General features: G+C 42.1%; 1 long non-coding RNA gene across 1 annotated transcript; it reads right to left on the bottom strand.

Moving 5' to 3' along the window:
- Window positions 1-3,436: 3,436 nt before the first annotated feature.
- LOC143690828 (uncharacterized) lies at window positions 3,437-18,159 on the bottom strand. Its single transcript, XR_013179209.1, has 4 exons — window positions 18,117-18,159; window positions 5,698-5,898; window positions 4,021-4,182; window positions 3,437-3,637 (listed from the first exon to the last, which is right to left on the bottom strand). It is a non-coding gene; the product is annotated as an uncharacterized LOC143690828 (long non-coding RNA).
- Between the last annotated feature and the right edge of the window lie 318 nt (window positions 18,160-18,477).

Here is an 18,477-nt window from a genome sequence, read left to right on the forward strand (position 1 = left end):
GTAAAATATTCTGTGAACTGGACCCAGGCGTTCTGCTCCTTTCTGCTGCCAGCTGGGAGCCAGAATTGAAAGAAAAAGCTTAAAACGTGTTACTTTATCCCAAGTCCACTTCTTTGTAGGAAAGCTACATATTAGTTGTAATTCGTTCCTGATTGCAAACATAGATTGCTGTAAAAAAAAAAAAAAAAAAAAAAAATTGAAAAACACAAATACAAGGGAAAATACTACCTTTTTTCCTGCTTTGTATACTTTTCTGGACTTTTCGTTTTTCCAAATTTCAAGTAAGGAAATGTTAAAATAATAATAGCTACTATGTATGGTGCTTATTTTGTGGTTAAGCACTCTCCTTAGCATTTAGCATAATTTTTCTCCTTTGTTTTGTAGCCTGCTGAGGAGTGAACAGGCTCTGGAGTGAGTCTGCCTGAGTTTGAATTCCAGCACAGACATTTACTAGCTGTGACCTTGGGAAAGTTACTTGACCACCCTGTGCCTCAGTTTATTAATACTCCTAGGTCACAAGGTTGTTGTGAGAATTAACTGAGACAATACATGTAAAACCCTTACCAGATGCTTGACACCTTGTAAGTGCACAATGAATACATTTTTATTATGCAGTTTCACAATATCCCAAGTGAAGTGCTTCTAAATGAAATAATAGTCCTGTTTTGCAGATTGAGAAAACATAAGGTCAAAAAAGATAAAATAATTTACCTGAGGTGACATAGCTTGTAAGTGGAAGAGACAGGATTTGAACCCCAGATTCTTCAGGATCCAGTGTATTGAATGACTTTGTGGCTGTTGAGCGACTTTGTTGCTGTTGAGCGTTCGGCTATTTACAGGACAGGTATTGTGTCCCTTCTCCTAGTATACTTATCCTGCAACACATCCAGTCAACGCTTAGGCATCCGCATTTAATGTTCGTGCAGCCTCTAGATACAAAAAGCAGGGGTGGCGGGGGAAGAAAACAAATTGTCTGGTCCTTATTTCTAGCAATTTTTTAATTTCCAGTCATCTTGACAGGAGCATATTAGGTACCCATCACTCCTAAGCACACCTTGATAGCATCCTTTCCATGTCCCCTCACCTTGTCATGACTCAGATTGCATGGAAGCCATTCCCCTTTAAAAACTGCTTTCTGTTTATTTTCTTCTTCCCCAGTTCTCCACTGGGACCTCTACCTTGTATTCAAGCTGTCTGCAGCTTCCTGTCTCCTGTTGCAGAGTCAAGTGCGAGGCAAGACCTGAATGACAGATTCAGCTGGTAAGAAACTACCAGTCCTTTTTTGACACAGTTAGACGGTGAAAGCAATGACCAAAGGTGCTAGCTCCCCGTGGCCCTTGCACAGGGCAATACCAAAACAAAAGGGGGCCAGAGGGCTGGTGGGCTGCTAAGTGCTGCAGCTGAGCTCTCTCAGTGTGCATGCCCCGCGGCCACTGCCTCTAGCCCAGCTCTGCAAGCCAGAGTCTCATACCTTCTCATCAAGACTTGAGAGGTGATGAGAAACTCTCTCATGACAGCGTTCCAGGAAGACAGGAAGGTGTGGAAAATTGTCTTGTAGCACAAGCCTCCCTTGATCTCATGTTCCAGCAGGATTACGGACTATTCTGCAAAGACTTACATTCAGCTGCAGTTCAAGCGTTGCCTATGTGGTCATGTGCAAGGTCCCCAGGGAGCCATGACAGAGCCATTTCCCTGTGCAGACCACTTCACATACTTCCCAAATCTTTCTCTGATTGACTGGCATTTGCCTCCAATTTTATTTTACCCTAAATCTCTCTCTTCTTCCTAAGTCATTCCATTCCCAAGACACCAGGAAGTGCTTTCTCTGCACCCCAGTGCTCAGGGTCCTCTGTGCAAAGATCCCTGCTGTGGATACTTCCCACGCAATTCCTGCCAGGCCTGCGCACCTGTAGCTGCTCTCAGGTACCCAGTGTCCCCAGGCCACCAGGCAGCTCCAAGCTGGGGCTGCCTCAGACCAAACGGCAAGCTTGGCTTAAGATTAGCATTTTCAGAAGACACCTATCACCACCATCCACAGCCTCTCAAACCAGTCCTAGAGGACCTTGGGTCTAGGGTTGCCAGGTAAATACAGAATACCCAGTCAGATCTGAATTTCAAATAAACCATGACTGATTTTGAGCATAACTATATCCCAAATATGAAATAGCCATACTAAAAAAATTGTTCACTGTTTATCTGAAATTCAAATTTAGCAGGGCATCTTCTATTTTTGTTTGTTGAATCAATCAAACAAGGTCATGGCATTCCCCATAAAGGCACTTTAGAGGGTTTTCCTCCAGGTCCCCAGAAGATCTCCTGAACTGAAAGCAGCCCAGAGGCCAGAGAGCTGTCCACGTTCCCCTGCCCTGAGCAGAAGCAGGTTGCGCCAGTCCACCTGCTCTTAACCCAGGTACCCATAATAGCGCCAGAGGCCTTGAGTCTCCAAAGTTCCAATTATAAAATAATGCAGTGTGGGGGCCACTACTCCTCTCCAGGATCTTAGAGAAATGACAGCACATTTGAACATAGTTCACATTACCCCCAAATCCAGAAAAAGAGGCAGGATAGTAAAATGCAAGTCTGATTCTGAATGAGCAGGTTCTGGAAACTCTCCCAACCCCAGATGTCTCATCTGAACATGAGGATACTCCTCTTACCTGTTTTATAGAGTTGTTGTGTGGTTCAAATGAGATCATGCAAGGAAGGGCTTAACACAGTGCCTCGCACAGAGCAAGTACCTGGTACCTCTAGCTGCTGCTGCTATGGAATCCTGGCCATTTTTTTTGCCTGCTTACATCTCCTTCCCCAAACACTCCCCAGCACATAAGTTTCTCCGAACATGAATCCTAGCACTGCCTTTGTTTCTGAAGGTGTAGACCTGGTGACAGATTCTGTGAGCTCAGACTCTTGGAAATCTTCCCATGAAAACTTTAGATGCAGAGATGTGTTCTAGAGAAACAGATGGCTATTGTGTGTGTGTGTGTGTGTGTGTGTGTGTGTGTGTGTGTATGTGTGGTACAAATGGTGGAAGGTCAGTCAGCCGTCCGAGAGCACACAGTGCCAGTGGGACCTGGCCCAGGCAACGGGTCTCCCTCTCCTCTGCATCCCAGCCCTGACCGACTCAGACACCTGCTGACCAGAAGGCCAGGTACAGGTGCAGCAGACAGCCGGGCCCCAGGATCAGAAGAGTGTGTCAGCACTCAGTCCCGGCAAGGATGGTGATGTCATCCTTATCTGTGAAAGGTAACCCATTTTTAGGCTGAGCCAGGACGTGGGAGAGATCACCCAGGAGCAACACCTGCTATTACCCAAGTAACTGGGCCAGGAGTGGGGTGTCGAATTTGAAAAAAATAGGAGAGCTTTGGCCTCTTCTGTTTGCAGATATTGCCCCCATTCTAGTAGATAGACTTCACAAGGTGAACTTTTCCAAGTTGCTCTTTATTGTAAAAACCAAATGTTTTCTCCGGATATCTTGAGATGAAATATCATTGAAATCCTAGGAAAGTCCTGGTTCTCATATTAGGAAAGAAAATCCTAATGTGTAGTGATGACATTATAGTTTTCCAATAAAAAATTTTCAGGTGCATACTAAGAATTGAACGATGAAACATCATTATGTCCAGAATTTTCAAGATGCCTAAGAAAAAGGCGGGGAGGAGAAATAGATAAAACAAATCAGGCAAAATGTTGGTGTTGTTAAAAGCTGGGTGATGGGTACCTGAAGGTTATTTTATTCCCCTTTGCTATGCATATTTGAAAATTTCCAAAGAAAAACACTGTGGAGATCTTGGTATGGAGTTTGCCACTGTGCCCCCCACATGGCACATGAAAAGGAGAATAGACACACTCACCAAGTGATTTAAACAAAAGCTTGAAACTGTCTAAGCCATTTCAGGGGAAAGTGAGATTTGTCTGAGTAATTGAACTGGATTTCCACCTAATTTGGCAAAATCTGCAGCCTAGAGGACATCCCAAGAAAAAAAGCGCTCAGAGGACATAAGGTGTCCCCCCACATTTTACCTCCGAAAGGTCGCATGCCAGGAAGCCATTCCAGCCTACAGGTCAGTGCTTCCTGAAACCCAGAGGATGGCTTTCTCATTCTACTCAGAGTTTCTAAATCACAAATCCAAAATGATTACCATACAGTCAAGTTGCTTTCTCTTGGTGCCTCAGTTTTCACATCTGGGAAAAAATACACAAAATAATTAAATGGGGATAACCAAGGAGCCATAAAGCTCTCAGGTATAATCATTGCAGGCTCCCAGGTAAGATGATTACAAACCAGCAAACTGGAGAATAATTATAAGTCATACAAGGACCCCGCTGGCCCTTGGTGCATTTTATAGACAGTAAAGCCAAAGCCTTTGCTTCCGGAAAAATTGGGCAATTTGCTTCATGATTCTATCAAAAATCCCTGAGTTGGCTGGATAAAAAAATCCAGGCAATTCAAATATACCCAGTCTGAGATCTAAAATTCTAGGGTGAGCAGCTCAATCCCAATTTCTGGCTTTGTTGAAAGAGACTTGGGCATTTACTTTGGCGAGCATTCTATTTAAGAAAACCTAAAACAAAAAAATTGTTTCAATCAAAGAATTCCCTATTTAACACTCAGCCAATATCACCTCAAAAGAAAACATTTGGGAGGGTAGTTAATGTTGTTTCTGGGGGGGAAAAAATCTTCAATTTCTGTGAAAAAAGTTAGGATCAGATATTTTTCAGGACTTTGCCACTCTGTGAAGGTATGGAGGGCTGATGGGACAGCAGAAATCAAAAGATATCAGAAAAGCAAAGATCTCTTTGTGGCTTTCTTTTGCAGGCAGGAGCACTGTTGGGAAGTCAGCAGCTCCATATGTGCTTTGTCCATCTCCTTCAGACAGAACATATTCACCCAGGGGAAGGGGCAGGGAACTGGGGAAGGGAGCTTGCTCGGCCCACCCTCCCTGCTTTAAGAATTGCCCCAGTCCCCAGCCTCATAGTACATGACCCTGATGCTCAAACCATAGACTGTAGAACACAAACTGGGCCAAAGAGATTCTCTCTCCAGATACTGGGAATTGGGACAGAGATTCTGGCCAGGTGAGTATGGGTCCAGGACCTGGAAAGCCAAGTATATTCAAGGCCTTTGGGCACCACGAGACCCCAGCTTTCATGATTTGGGCACCATAGAGAGAAGAAGAAGGAGAAAAGTATCTGACCCTTCAATATACTCAAAACTGTTTTGAGCAAGAAATATTCATTCTGTTGGATAGGACAGACTAAAATTTTTCAATGAATATGTGATGCAATTTCTCAAGGTCATGCAATAACTCAGTAAAGAAAGCAAACAGGCATTTGGATTTTTTCAGATCCAAAATCAGCTTATACCCTATGCATAATAAAAACTGCTGCCTCCCTTGCAGTGCCACCTATACACAGCTTCAATTACCCAGAAAATGTGGATTAAAATATCTTTCAGTGGTAAGGGCTAAGGAGCTTTTACACCCTGAAAGGTCTAGGAGGATTATTAAAACAGCTAGCATTCAGCAGAAAATTGCCAGCCTTGAAATCATTGTATCCAGCACACCTTCCAAATTATGTATATTTTAGATAATGAATGCTATCATCAGCTCTATTTTTAGCTTTCTGATCCTACAAAAGCATTTGTAAGAACACAAGAAAATCGTCATGACAAGAATCTATTAAGTATGCCCTCCTCACCTGTATTTCAGGGGCAGAAACAGTGTAATTTCTCAGGTTGTGCACTGTTATATTTTTGGAAGGTAACACAAATGGAGTTTTAAATTTTTGCTTCTTCATAGTAGAATACGTAACACTCTTTGTAATTGGAACATTCCTCAAGGTTGATAAATTAAATCATTAACACTTAGTCTTTCTCTAGGTATGAGGTCGTTGAGAAGGCTGAAAAGAGAAGATTTAGTTTTCCTTGGTATTCAGATCTAAAAACCTCCACCAGAAACATGTTCACAACAAAGTATTGAGTCAGCAGCTTGGATTGCTATAAGGGATGCATCACATTCATATTTCCCTGAGATGCGAATGGATTCTTCTCACGATCAGACAATTCATCTGGGAGTTTCTGTAAACTGAACATGACCCAGGCTGAATTGATCAGCTTCCACTCCAAACCTGAATCTTTCCACATAAGGCAAGGACTGGAAGGTGTTCATTAGATTTGGTAGCAAAGAGGCGATTTTGGCCAGAGCAGTTTCAAAGCAGTGAGAGGTGATTATGGTCATAAAATGAAATGGAATACTGGGGAGTGCAAGGGTAGTTCAGTAGTAGAATTCTCACCTTCCATGCAGGAGACCCGGGTTCGGTTCCCGGCCCATGCACTTCCCCAAAACAAAAACAAACAAAAAAAATTCAACAAATGGAACTGCAGTAACGTGATATTCACATGGAAAAATAATGAAATGTGATCCCGCCATACAGTACACACACACACAAAGGCAAAATGAAATGGAATACTGGAGATTAATGTTTCAGAAGGAAACAGTTCTAGAAATGGCTGCAGCAGTAGAAATGAGGGTTCCCAGAGGTGAGATAATCAGGAACAATGAGGCTAATGTGAAAGAGGCCAAGGTTATTCTGGATTGTATATCCTTTGCAGATATAGGAGTGTGCCCCAGAAGTTAGTGAATGACTGTGACAAGAAAGAGAACCGTGTGACTGTACTGGACATTTGTCATTTCCAAACACCGCCTTTTAAAGGGAGAATATGAAACAAGGCCTGACTTTCCTTATCCCAGGTCCTTCCAATGAAGACATAAGAATGTGTCAGCCTGATGTTCCTGCCCAAGCCTTTAATTCTTTAATTCTTTTTTTTTCACAATACCATCACTTAATTGCATATTCATCATTTCTTAGAACATTTGCATTAATTCAGAAAAAGAAATAAAACGAACACAGGAAAGAAAAAAAAAAGATTATACCTACCATACCCCTTATCCCTCCCTTTCATTGATCACTAGCATTTAAACTAAATTTATTTTAGCATTTGTTCCCCCTATTATTTATTTTTATTCCATATGTTCTACTCCTTTGTTGACAAGGTAGATAAAAGGAGCATCAGACACAAGGTTTTCACAATCACACAGTCACATTGTGAAAGCTATATCATTATACAATCATCCTCAAGAAACATGGCTACTGGAACCCAGCTCTACATTTTCAGGCAGTTCCCTCCAGCCTCTCTATTACATCTTGAATAACAAGATGATATCTACTTGATGCATAAGAATAACCTCCAGGATAACCTCTCAACTCTGTTTGGAATCTCTCAGCCATTGACACTTTGACTCATTTTACTCTTCCCCCTTTTGGTCGAGAAGTTTCTCTTAATCCCTTGATGTTAATTCTCAGCTCATTCTAGGGTTCTTCTCAGTCCCTTGATGCTGAGTCTCAGCTCATTCCAGGATCTCTGTCCCACGTTGCCAGGAAGGTCCACACCCCTGGGAGTCATGTCCCACGTAGACAGGGGGAGGGTGGTGAGACTGCTCATCGTGTTGGCTGGAGAGAGAGGCCACATCTGAGCAACAAAAGAGGTTCTCTTGGGGGTGACTCTTAGGCCTATATTTTAAGTAGACTTGACCTATCCTTTGTGGGGTTAAGTTTCATATGAACAAACCCCAAGACTGGGGGCTCAGCCTATAGCTTTGGTTGTCCACACTGCTTGTGAGAATATCAAGAATTCAACTTGGGGAAGTTGAATTTCTCCCCGTTCTCACCACTCCCCGAATAATTCTTTAATTCTTGAGGGAGGCCTTTAAAGACAAGTGGTCAGCTAGAGAGTTTTAAAGTGACAAGAGACAGCAGCATGGCAGCAAGAGCCCAGAGGTAAATTAGAGGCATCCTAATCGGATCCTCCCATTGGAAAGATCTGGAGGTATAGCCAGAGGCCCTGCTTTCTTAGTCTCTACCCATTTTCTGAGCCTTGTGTCCCAGACTTCCATGTGATCCTGTGACCCAACCAATAGCCTTTCAATACTTGCATTTTCTGCTAAAATTACAGGTGGTTTCTGTTGTTGGCTACCCTGCTGGTGTAATGACACAGCCAGGTGGTGTCAGATACAGAGGAGGAGACACAGGTGTTAATATGAGGTAGAGGAGTGACGTTTAACAAGAACAGTGGATAGGGAGGTGAGGGCTGACCTCTTTCCCCAGGCTGGACATGGGAGGTAGAAGTATTAATAATCTCAACGAAGGGGTTGAAATTGGCTTCATTGAGTGGTTCCTCAATGAGTTTGTTGAAGCAAGGGGTTGGAGCATTATGTTTTTAAATTATTATTAGAGCAGTTGTGGGTTTACAAAAAAAAAATCATGCAGAACATACAAATTGCCATGTGCCCCTGCACCCATGCACACACATACACACAGTTTTTCCTACTGTTGTTTTGCATTAGTGGAGCATTATTCTTTGAAGTGGTTGAGAATGGAAGGCAGTGGGTTTCCTGAGTTCCTCAGTGGACAGGGAGAGGAGACCAGCATGGGGAAGAAGGCGGATGAAGATGAGAAACTGCAGAGCAACATCAGAAGGAGGCTAAGGAGTCAACAGACACAATCACAGTTATCTGCCCAGGGTTCCCTCTGCCCGATGTTCAAAGGTAACAGGATAACGGACAACTAATACATGTCTAGTAAAGAAAGGAATAGACCATAAAAATCTCCCACATACAACCCCCCATTCTCTACCCCACCTGCATTACCCTTGGAGGTGATGCGGTGACACAGGCAGAAGGAGTTGGGGTCCTTGAATGACGTTCTAGTTTGCTAGCTGCCAGAATGCAATATACCGGAAATGGAGTGGCTTTTAAAAAAGAGGATTTAATCAGTTGCCAGTTTATGTTCTGTCATGGTCAGGTTCATGTGTCAACTTGGCCAAGTCGTGGTGCCTGTTTGTCTGGTTGGGCAAGTGCTGGCCTGCCTGTTGCAAGGAGGACATTTCATAGAATTAGATCATGATCACATCAGCTGCATCCACAGCTGATTCCATTTGTAATCAGCCAAAGGGGACTGTCTTCTGCAATGAGTGATGCTTAATCTAAACACGGGAAGCCTTTTAAGAAGGATTCAGAAGAGACAGGCTCTATTCCTGCTTCCGCTGGTGAGCCTCTCCTGTGGAGTTCATTCAGACCCTCCATCAGAATCGTCGACTTCACAACCTGCCCTGCAGATTTTGGACTCTGTGTTCCCACGGTCACATGAGACACTTTATAAATTTTACATCTGCAACTGTTCCCTGTTGATTCTGTTTCTCTAGAGAACCCTAACTAATACACGTTCTAAGGCCAAGAAAATGTCCCAATTAAAACAAGTCTATAGAAATGTCCAATCAAAGTTATCCATCCAGGGAAAGATACCTTGGTTCAAGAAGGCCGATGAAGTTCAGGGTTTCTCTCTCGAGTGAGAAGGCACATGGTGAACACAGTCAGGGCTTCTTTCTCAGTTGGAAGGGCACATGGCTAACACGGCATCATCTGCTAGCTTTCTCTCCTGGCTTCCGGTTTCATGAAGCTCCCCAGGAGGCATTTTCCTTCTTCATCGCCAAAGGTCGCTGGCTCATGGACTCTCTGCTTCATGGTGCTGCAGCATTCTCTGCTCTCTCCAAATCTCCTCCATTCTCCAAAATGTTTCCTCTTTTATAGGACTCTAGAAACTTATCAAGATCCACCCAAATGGGCGGAGACATGTCATCACCTAATCCAGTTTAACGACCACTCTTGATTAAATCACATCTCCAGGGAGATGATCTGATTACATTTTGAAGCACACAGTATTGAACAGGGATTATTCTGCCTTTACGAAATGGGATTTTGATTAAAACATGGCTTTTCTATGGTCCATACATCCTTTCAAACCAGCACAGATGTCTCCACCTCCCTCCCCCTACTACATGCTTTGGACTGTGGTGTGAGTAAGCAATAAACTTTTATTGCGTGAAGCCACTGAGATTTTAGTTTTGAAGTATTTAGGCTATTCTGACTAATTTGCCAAGCCACTGTAGTAATGAATATATTATAAGATGCTTTCCATTGCAAGTAACATGAAGATAATAATCTATGCCAAAAATTGGAATTAATTGGCTTGTGTAACAGAAATAAAGTGGCTTCCAGTACATCTGGATCCAGGGGCTCAAGTGATGCCCTCCAGGCTCAGCACTACTCTGCTCCCTTCTGGGGACTGGTTCATTCATACTATAGCAGATGGCTTCCTCCCCATGTGGACAGAAAAAATGGAGCTCAAACTTACTCCTTCCAATACCATAAACACAAAAGCAAGAAGCAGCCCTTCTAGAGAGCTCAATCAGAAATACTGAGTGAAAGCTTCTTTTGATCCCTAATTTTCATGGATTTATCCATGAACTAATCACTGAGGTGGACGGGGAAGTTGGTCCAACCAGCACTACCAGGAATGGAAAAGTGGCTGGGCAGACAAAAAATAAAAATAAAAGTTCTTATCAACCCTTACAATGCACAAAGAGGTAAAGGTTCACCTCTTCCACTCCAAAAGTTTGTCGTTAGAAGTTTGCATTAATAAACATCAACACAGAATTGATGGAGATAGTATCTATAGAAGTCAACCATTTAGGTGTCAAGGTTCAGGGAACTTGAAATTGTGATTAAAAGCTTAATTGACGAGCAAACAGAATTGGTGGGCCATAGAAGATATGTGCCCAGACTGGGTTAGGACCTGAGAAATGTGCTTCTTTCATCATAGTATAGCTTTCTGGAGACCAGGGCCACTTCCCCAGACCTAAAGGTTCCAATGGGCACTGTTCTTGGATGAGGATTTACTTCCTGAGAGCTATGAAGAGGGCCCTACTTGGATCAGTGTGAGAATATTGCTCAAGACCACAAGGGGGAACACACTTCATGGGGCTCTCCAAGTTGCCAGATGACAATTGTGGCTGTCATCTCTGAGCCCTGGACCCTCTCTGATTAGGAAAGCTAGGGCCCTAATAAGGCCACAAACCACACTCAACCCAAGCCACCAGCTCAAGTGTCTGTCACTGATCATAACAGAAACTCACCTCCAGAGGCAGGTCAGAGGGCTTGTCCCTGCACCACTTTTCTCACTTTTCTGAGCCTTGGTTTCTTCATTTGTGAAATGGAGATTATTATATCGATGTCAAAGATGTGAGAGTTAAATGGGAAGTAGCAAAGTATTTGTTAGGTGCAATAAAATGTTAGTTATTATTATGAATCCATGAAGAAACTGAGGATCATTGTAATACCTTAGCACCCAGCACATTGCCCTTTATGTACAAAGTACTTAGTAAACATTTGCAGACAAGGAAAATTATTATGATTTTTTTCAAAGTACACACACACAGTAGAAAACCATGAAGTGAAGGAGAATGCAAGGCATCATGCAAGTGCAGAGGAGGGAAGAGTGCCTCTGACTTCTGGTGGGGCAGAAGATGCCTGGGGGTGGTCTTCTGAAATATGTGGGAGCAGATAGGCTACATGTCAGCTTTCTATATGCATCAGATTCTTTCTCTTTTTTGCTTTAAAAAAAAAAATTAATAATCTAATGGTCTTTAGTTTCCAAGCAACGTGTTCCACTAAGTCCCATGTTTTGGCAGTTCGTTGATGCATGCGTCAGATTTCCTGTGAAACTATAGCAACTCTGTGCAGAGGCACACAGCCTAAACCCAAACTGATGGGATCTTAGAGGGGTTTTGTATTAGTTAGGGTTTTCTAGATAAACAGAATCAACAGGGAACACTTGCAAATATAAATTTATAAAAGTGTCTCATGTGACCGTAGGAACGAAGAGTCCAAAATCCACAGGGCAGGCTGCGAAGCCGATGACTCCGATGGATGGCCTGGATGAACTCCACAGGAGAGGCTCACCAGCCAAAGCAGGAATGTAACTTGTCTCCTCTGAGTCCTCCTTAAAAGGCTTCCCATGATTGGATTTAGCATCACTAATTGCAGAAGACACTCCCCTTTGGCTGATTACAAATGGAATCAGCTGTGGATGCAGCTGACGTGATCATGACCTAATCCTACGAAATGTCCTCATTGCAACAGACAGGCCAGCGCTTGCCCAATCAGATAAACAGATACCACAACTTGGCCAAGTTGACACCTGTCCCTAACCATGACAGGTTTCTAATCTTTTCGGTGCCATGGATGATTTTGGCAATCTGGTAGAGTCTAGGGACCTTTTTTAAGAATAATGTTTCTGTTCTAGTTTGCTAGCTGCCAGAATGCAATACACCAGAAACAAAATGTCTTTTAAAAAGGGGAATTTAATAAGTTGCTAGTTTACAGTTCTAAGGCCGAGAAAATGTGCCAATTGAAACAAGTCTATAGAAATGTCCAATCAAAGGCATCCAGGGAAAGATCCTTTGGTTCAAGAAGGCCGATGAAGTTCAAGGTTTCTCTCTCAAGTGAAAAGGCACATGGTGAACACAGTCAGAGTTTCTCTCTTGGCTGGAAGGGCATATGGCAAGCACAGCATCATCTACTAGCTTTCTCTCCTGGCTTCCTGTTTCATGAAGCTCCCCGGGAGGCATTTTCCTTCTTCATCTCCAAAGGTCGCTGGCTGGTGGGCTCTTTGCTTCTCATGTTTATGTCATTCTTCTCTGCTCTCTCTGAATTTCTCATTCTCCAAAATGTTTCCTCTTTTATAGGACTTCAGAAAACCAATCAAGACCCACCCAAATGGGTGGAGACATGTCATCACCTAATCCAGTTTAACAACCACTCTTGATTGGGTTACATGTCCAGGGAGATGATCTAGTTACATACAGTATTGAATAGGGATTATTCTGTCTTTACAAAATGGGGTTTAGATTAAAACATGGCTTTTCTAGGGGACATACATCCTTTCAAACCAGCACAGTTTCTATATGCATTAAAAATAAAATACAAAAGATTATAAAGCAAACCATCCATACCAATATTTCTCAGATTTGTGATAAAAAATATATTTATTTCATTTTCAACACATTAAATTACAAGTTTGAGCAGCAGGTCTAACATAATCATCAAAATTGTGAGATAGTGGCAGGTACAAACAATAATGCATTATAACATGATATAAAAATGCCTGTGATTTTTATTGACAATGTTGCAGGGACTGCTAATGCTACTATGGTTTGTTGCTGCATTTCTAATGGAAGGAAATGATAAATTTCAGGTAGAGGTTAGTCAAATTCCCATCTCAGTCCTTGGGCCTCCTGACATCTATGTGCAGATTACAGATTAAGAATCCTTCCTTACAGCAAACAATTTAAGGCTCTCCATAACTTAGAGAGGATTTCCATTCCAGCACCACATAGATGCTCAGATGATGCAGAATGAATCCATTTATTATTTATCCACTGAGTCATTAGGAGCCTTGAGCCCCTGGTCTAAGCAGAGCATCAGGAGGTCCTATTGGTGGTGAAGTAGAGTGGTGCCTTGGCAAGAATGAATATAGAAGGTGAGAGAATAATGGAGAGGGGAAGACAAGCATCTAGACAAAAAAAAGAGTGTTTAACCCACCCAGTAGCCACCTTGCTCTGATTTCAAGCAGGAAGCTCAGAGAGGTGCTGCCTCTTCAGACCATGCTCCTTTCCTTAAATCCTACAGCCTACTGGCGAGCAAGACTGACAAGCCTTCCTTTTCTCCCAGATTTGCCTTTCCGTTTCCTTTCCCTGCCTTCTCCTTAACATTTCAGGCCTTAATAACTGTAACAGATGGTCTCCCTTGCTCCCCTCCAGTGTATCCTGTACACTCTGTCGGTCAGATCTTCTTGCTATGGTTTCCTGCATAGACCGTTCTGCTCAGGGAAACTGCTGGGGAATCTCCATCATCACTGGTCCCAAGATCCACATCTGTGCCTGGTTTTCCCGGTCTTTCATAATTTCATCCCATCCTCCAAACCAAGTTTATTTCCCATCAGTACTCAGCAAGTGCCCAATATCCTTACCACAGCATGCTCATGCTCATTCATTCTCTCTGTCTCTCTCTCTCTCCATCTTTGTCTCTCTGCCTCTTGGAAACTCATTACTTTATTGATTCTGTGCCCTTACACTGAAAAGCTCTCATCCCACCACTCTGAATCCTGCTTATGCTACAAGACTCAACTGGAGATCCCTTTTTCCATCTAAGGCACTCTGACCTACACCTTCTCTCCACTGCCACTACATGGACGTTATCATAGATCTTCACATTGAAATCATCCCCAAGTCTCATGTATATTAATTTTCTCACTTCAGTTGGGCTCTAAATGCCTTGAGGTTAGGGAACCATTTTTTATATTTTTCTCTGGGCCTAGATTAATGCTGAGCAAATAGAAAACTCATGTAATTCATCAAGTTATAAAGAGACGGGAAAATTATTTTTCTTCAGTAGATCTCTTTGGGGAAGCATTGAAAGTGTTTAGCCAAAATACTTTGACACAGTTCTTTGAGGATAAGAATGAGGACTCCCAGGGCATTCTTAAGCAACAAATGATCAAGGGAAATATTTATAGAGTTTCTGAGGAGGGAAAGAAAAAAAGAGAATTGGGAATGAGGCAGGGACATGTACACTGTATGATGTGTCTCCCACCTTCACCCAAAAATCTTCAGTAAAATTCTTTCAACATTCACAAAATAGTTGATATGGGTAGACTCCTGTTATATACCAGTGAAGGGGCCAAGTTTTAAATGGAGGTAATGTGAGGTTTTGGGACATTTTATGAATGCAGAAACCAGATGGACAGGGAGGCCTTAGTTAACTTTTGGATTATAGTCAAATAAATGAGGGGTTAGTTGACTCATTTGTGGCATTATCATGGAAATGCTTGTGGATAGCTCACTGGCCCCAGATGAATTTTCCTCACACCTCTGATTGGGTGACTGATCATCACAACTTTTTTTTTTTTTTTTTTTTTGCATGGGCAGGTACCAGGAATTGAACCCGGGTCTCCTGCATGGCAGGTGAGAGCTCTGCCACCGAGCCACCATTGCCCACCCATCACAAGTCTTTTTTTGATAAAATTCACTTCAAATTTGTAACTGTGAGTTGGGTTTGGTTTTAGTTTACCTCAAGTTTAAGTAAAACATCCATCAGTGAACATATTTTTGGCAACTAGCTTGGATTCAGGTGGCAGCTCCAGGCCTTGAGCCCTCTGTATTTAGCATGTAAGTGGAATTTTGTACTTCCTGTTACTTTATTTGCAGTTATCATTTGGAGAGGGGGAAGTTCTGCCACTAAAGAAATAAAAATTGGTTAGATTAGCCAAGGCAGAAGGCTAATCTAAATGATTTGGGCTCCAAATTAATAATTTGGTCTGAATCAATTACCTTATAAAATTCTTCAAATTAAACTTTATCATTTCATTTGGCAGATTTATTTAGGCATCATGTCATAGGTTGAAAGGAGATGACCCTGGTTTGGGACTCTAGCACTGCCACCCATGCCCAAGGGACTTTTGGCACGTGACTTTTGGCTGTTTCCTCAACCTTGCAGTGGTGGGGATGGATTAAAATGCATATATGCAAAGTGCTTCAACCAGAGTAGTTACTCAGGTAAATAATATATATATAATTCATCATTATTATTATTATTATTTCAGAATCCTGTGACATCAGTGTGAAACTGGCCTAATGAAAGTTGGTATAGTTAAGGGGGAAAAGTGTATGAACTCACTTATCCTTCATGAAGTTTGTAGCTTTTCATTCAACAGGGGAATTTAAATAGACTCTAGACCAGGTTCAAATCACCAACAGGTTTTGAATCTACCAGATTAGAAATATGTGTGATTAGGTAAGCTTGTCTTCGATAAAATGGAATAAATAAAATTTCAAAATAAATTTTATTATAGCTGATGTTGTTTTCATTATCTTTGATCCTTTTGATGACAAGTGCATGCTAGGAAAGCAGTGTATTTAACCTCACTTGATGAACTGTCAGGTTTTTAAATCTTGACAAATATAATTCAAAATGACAAATATAATTCAAAAATGTATTTTAGACTGACTTTTGACAGTGAAGAAATCTTGTTTTTTTTTACATCAATTTAACCTAATTTTCTAGCCTCAGAAAAATTAATTTCCTACTCAGTATTTTACAAAGTGTGACAAAGTACTGAGACCAATTTTAACAAGCATTTTGAAAATGTAATTACTGAAGAAAGTAATGGGATTTTTTCTTTGGCAGGACGAAGGAAACTTTCTCTTCTTGAAATTATTGTGTCAGTTAAACCCAAGGTATAAGCTGAAATGAAATAATTATGTAATTTCTCTGCTTCATCTTATCTCTTTTTTTAAGGAATATAAACTATTAGTAATATACTAGTGGGAATTTTAATATTTGAGTCATAGCCTATGAATCATAGTAGCACATCAAAAGGCTCTGACTGGAAAAAAACTGAATTATGTCCCTATTCCCACACCAAAAGAATAATTCCCTTCCCACAGGAGCTAGAAGAAAAACATGGTTTTTTAGCAATGAACTTTAACATTTTTTCTTTATTCTTTCTTGATCTGGTTTTTATGGGATTCTGGCCTATTATGGTTGGGTTCTCTTAAGTTTTTTTTCCCTATGCTGTATGGCGAGGTCACATTTCATTCTTTTTCCATGTGAGTATCCCGTTATTGCAGCACCATTTATTGAATTTTTGTTTGGTTGTATTTTGTTTGTTTGGGAAGTGCATGAGCCAGGAATCGAGCCCGGGTCTCCCACATAGAGGCGAGAATTCTACCACTGAGTTACCCTCACATACCCCCTCTAAGTTTAACAGTATTTAAAGTCTTTTTCCATCCAGGACATAATTCTTGCTCTCTCTCTCTCTCTCTCTCTCTCTCTCTCTCTCTCTCTCTCTCTCTCTCTCTCATTTGCTGGTATTTCTACAAAGATGATAAAACAAAACACAAGTAACTTTTCTTTAGAACTTAACAATTTACAATGAACTTTCATAAATATCTCATTCGAGCATCTTAGCAACTTTGTAGAAAAATATACCCATTTCTACAGACCAGGAAACTTAGCATGAGAGGGGTTAAGTGACTTCCCAAGTTCCCCTAACTGCAAAACCTCCTAATCCTAAGTGGAGCAAATCAAATACCCCATCAACTTGCTAGACACCAGCCTGCTTGTTATCATGAAGCATGTGAAAACAGACATGGTGAGAGCACCTAGAGTTTCTTTCAAAGCAAACAGCACAGAAACTTACAGAGATAGTTGCATGTGTAGGAGACAGGTCTCCAGGGAGGACACGGTGCCAAGTGAGGATTCCCCTACGCACAGAAGCTCACCTCCGCTATTCTCACTGGGGATGAGCAGGCATTATACTTATCTGTCTTTTCCCATCCCCCAAAATGCACACGTTTTCACACACATACTCCAGCCCTACCCACCTGTCTATCTCAGAATGGGACACATGCCAGTCTGTTCCCCAGCTGCAGGTTACTAGTGAAAATCCTGGGAGGTTGAAGGAAGCGGAAGTTTTCCAGGCATAGTGTCCTTCACCAGGTCACAGCTTCAAGCCTAGCTAAGATCAATTCCTGTCCACTAAACAAGAGAGCTTACTGAGTTGATCATTCTTCACCCAGAATTATTCAGCTATTGCCTGTGATTACATTGTGGGAGCACTGTTATGCAATCAAAATCATAAATGCAGTGCTCAATGTGAAACAGACTTTGTTCTGTTTCCTGTTTCCTCTTCTTCCTCCTGCCTCTTCTTTTCTTCTTGTCCTTTTTGACCCTCTGGTCATCTCTGGGGCTCTTTCCCTAAGCAGGTCTGCTGGCACCTATAAACAGGCTGCAGAATACCTCCTAGAGGCTCTCCCTTGGGACAAAAGGTTCAGCCTGACCGACAGGAGCACCAGTCAGCTCAGTCCAGGCAACCCTGGCCCTCCTCTCGTCCTGTCTCAGCCACCCATTCTCCCAGTTATATTCTTAACCTTGTTCTTTACCTATAACTGCAACCCCGCCACAGCTCATGCTCAGGCCACCACCTCCTATCTGTCCAGTTTACTCCCTCAGTACTCTAATGCCAACAACCTGTTGATCCCACTGAGATCTACAATCCTACAATCTAAAGTCTACCACCTTTTCACTGTTCCTCAGCTTCCTCTCGTCCTCTCTTGACTCCTTGCCCATCTTATTTCATAGCCAATCCTTACAATCACACACCTGCTTACCCCTCGCTCAATGTGAGGTCCTCTCCTGATGAAACTACACCCCTGATTAAACCTAACTCTCCACTTTCCCTGTGCCTGTACCTCACAAAGGCTAGAGAAAACCACACAATCGTGCTCTCTATTCATACTTTAAATTCGTGATAATTAAGGTCTAGTGAGCCCTGAATGATGCTCTGCAATCATGTTACACTTATCCACTCTATTCTCTCGCCCACTCTCCCAGATGACAATTTCATGCTTTCTCTTTTTTTCCCCAAACCTTCAACTCCTCCTCCCCAATCCTCTCTCTCAGCAACCTTGCTTTCTACTTCACCAAGAAAATTAAAGCAATCAGAAAAGAACGCCTACATGCT

Source organism: Tamandua tetradactyla, chromosome 7 (assembly GCF_023851605.1).
Source record: "Tamandua tetradactyla isolate mTamTet1 chromosome 7, mTamTet1.pri, whole genome shotgun sequence".
Taxonomy (NCBI): domain Eukaryota; kingdom Metazoa; phylum Chordata; class Mammalia; order Pilosa; family Myrmecophagidae; genus Tamandua; species Tamandua tetradactyla.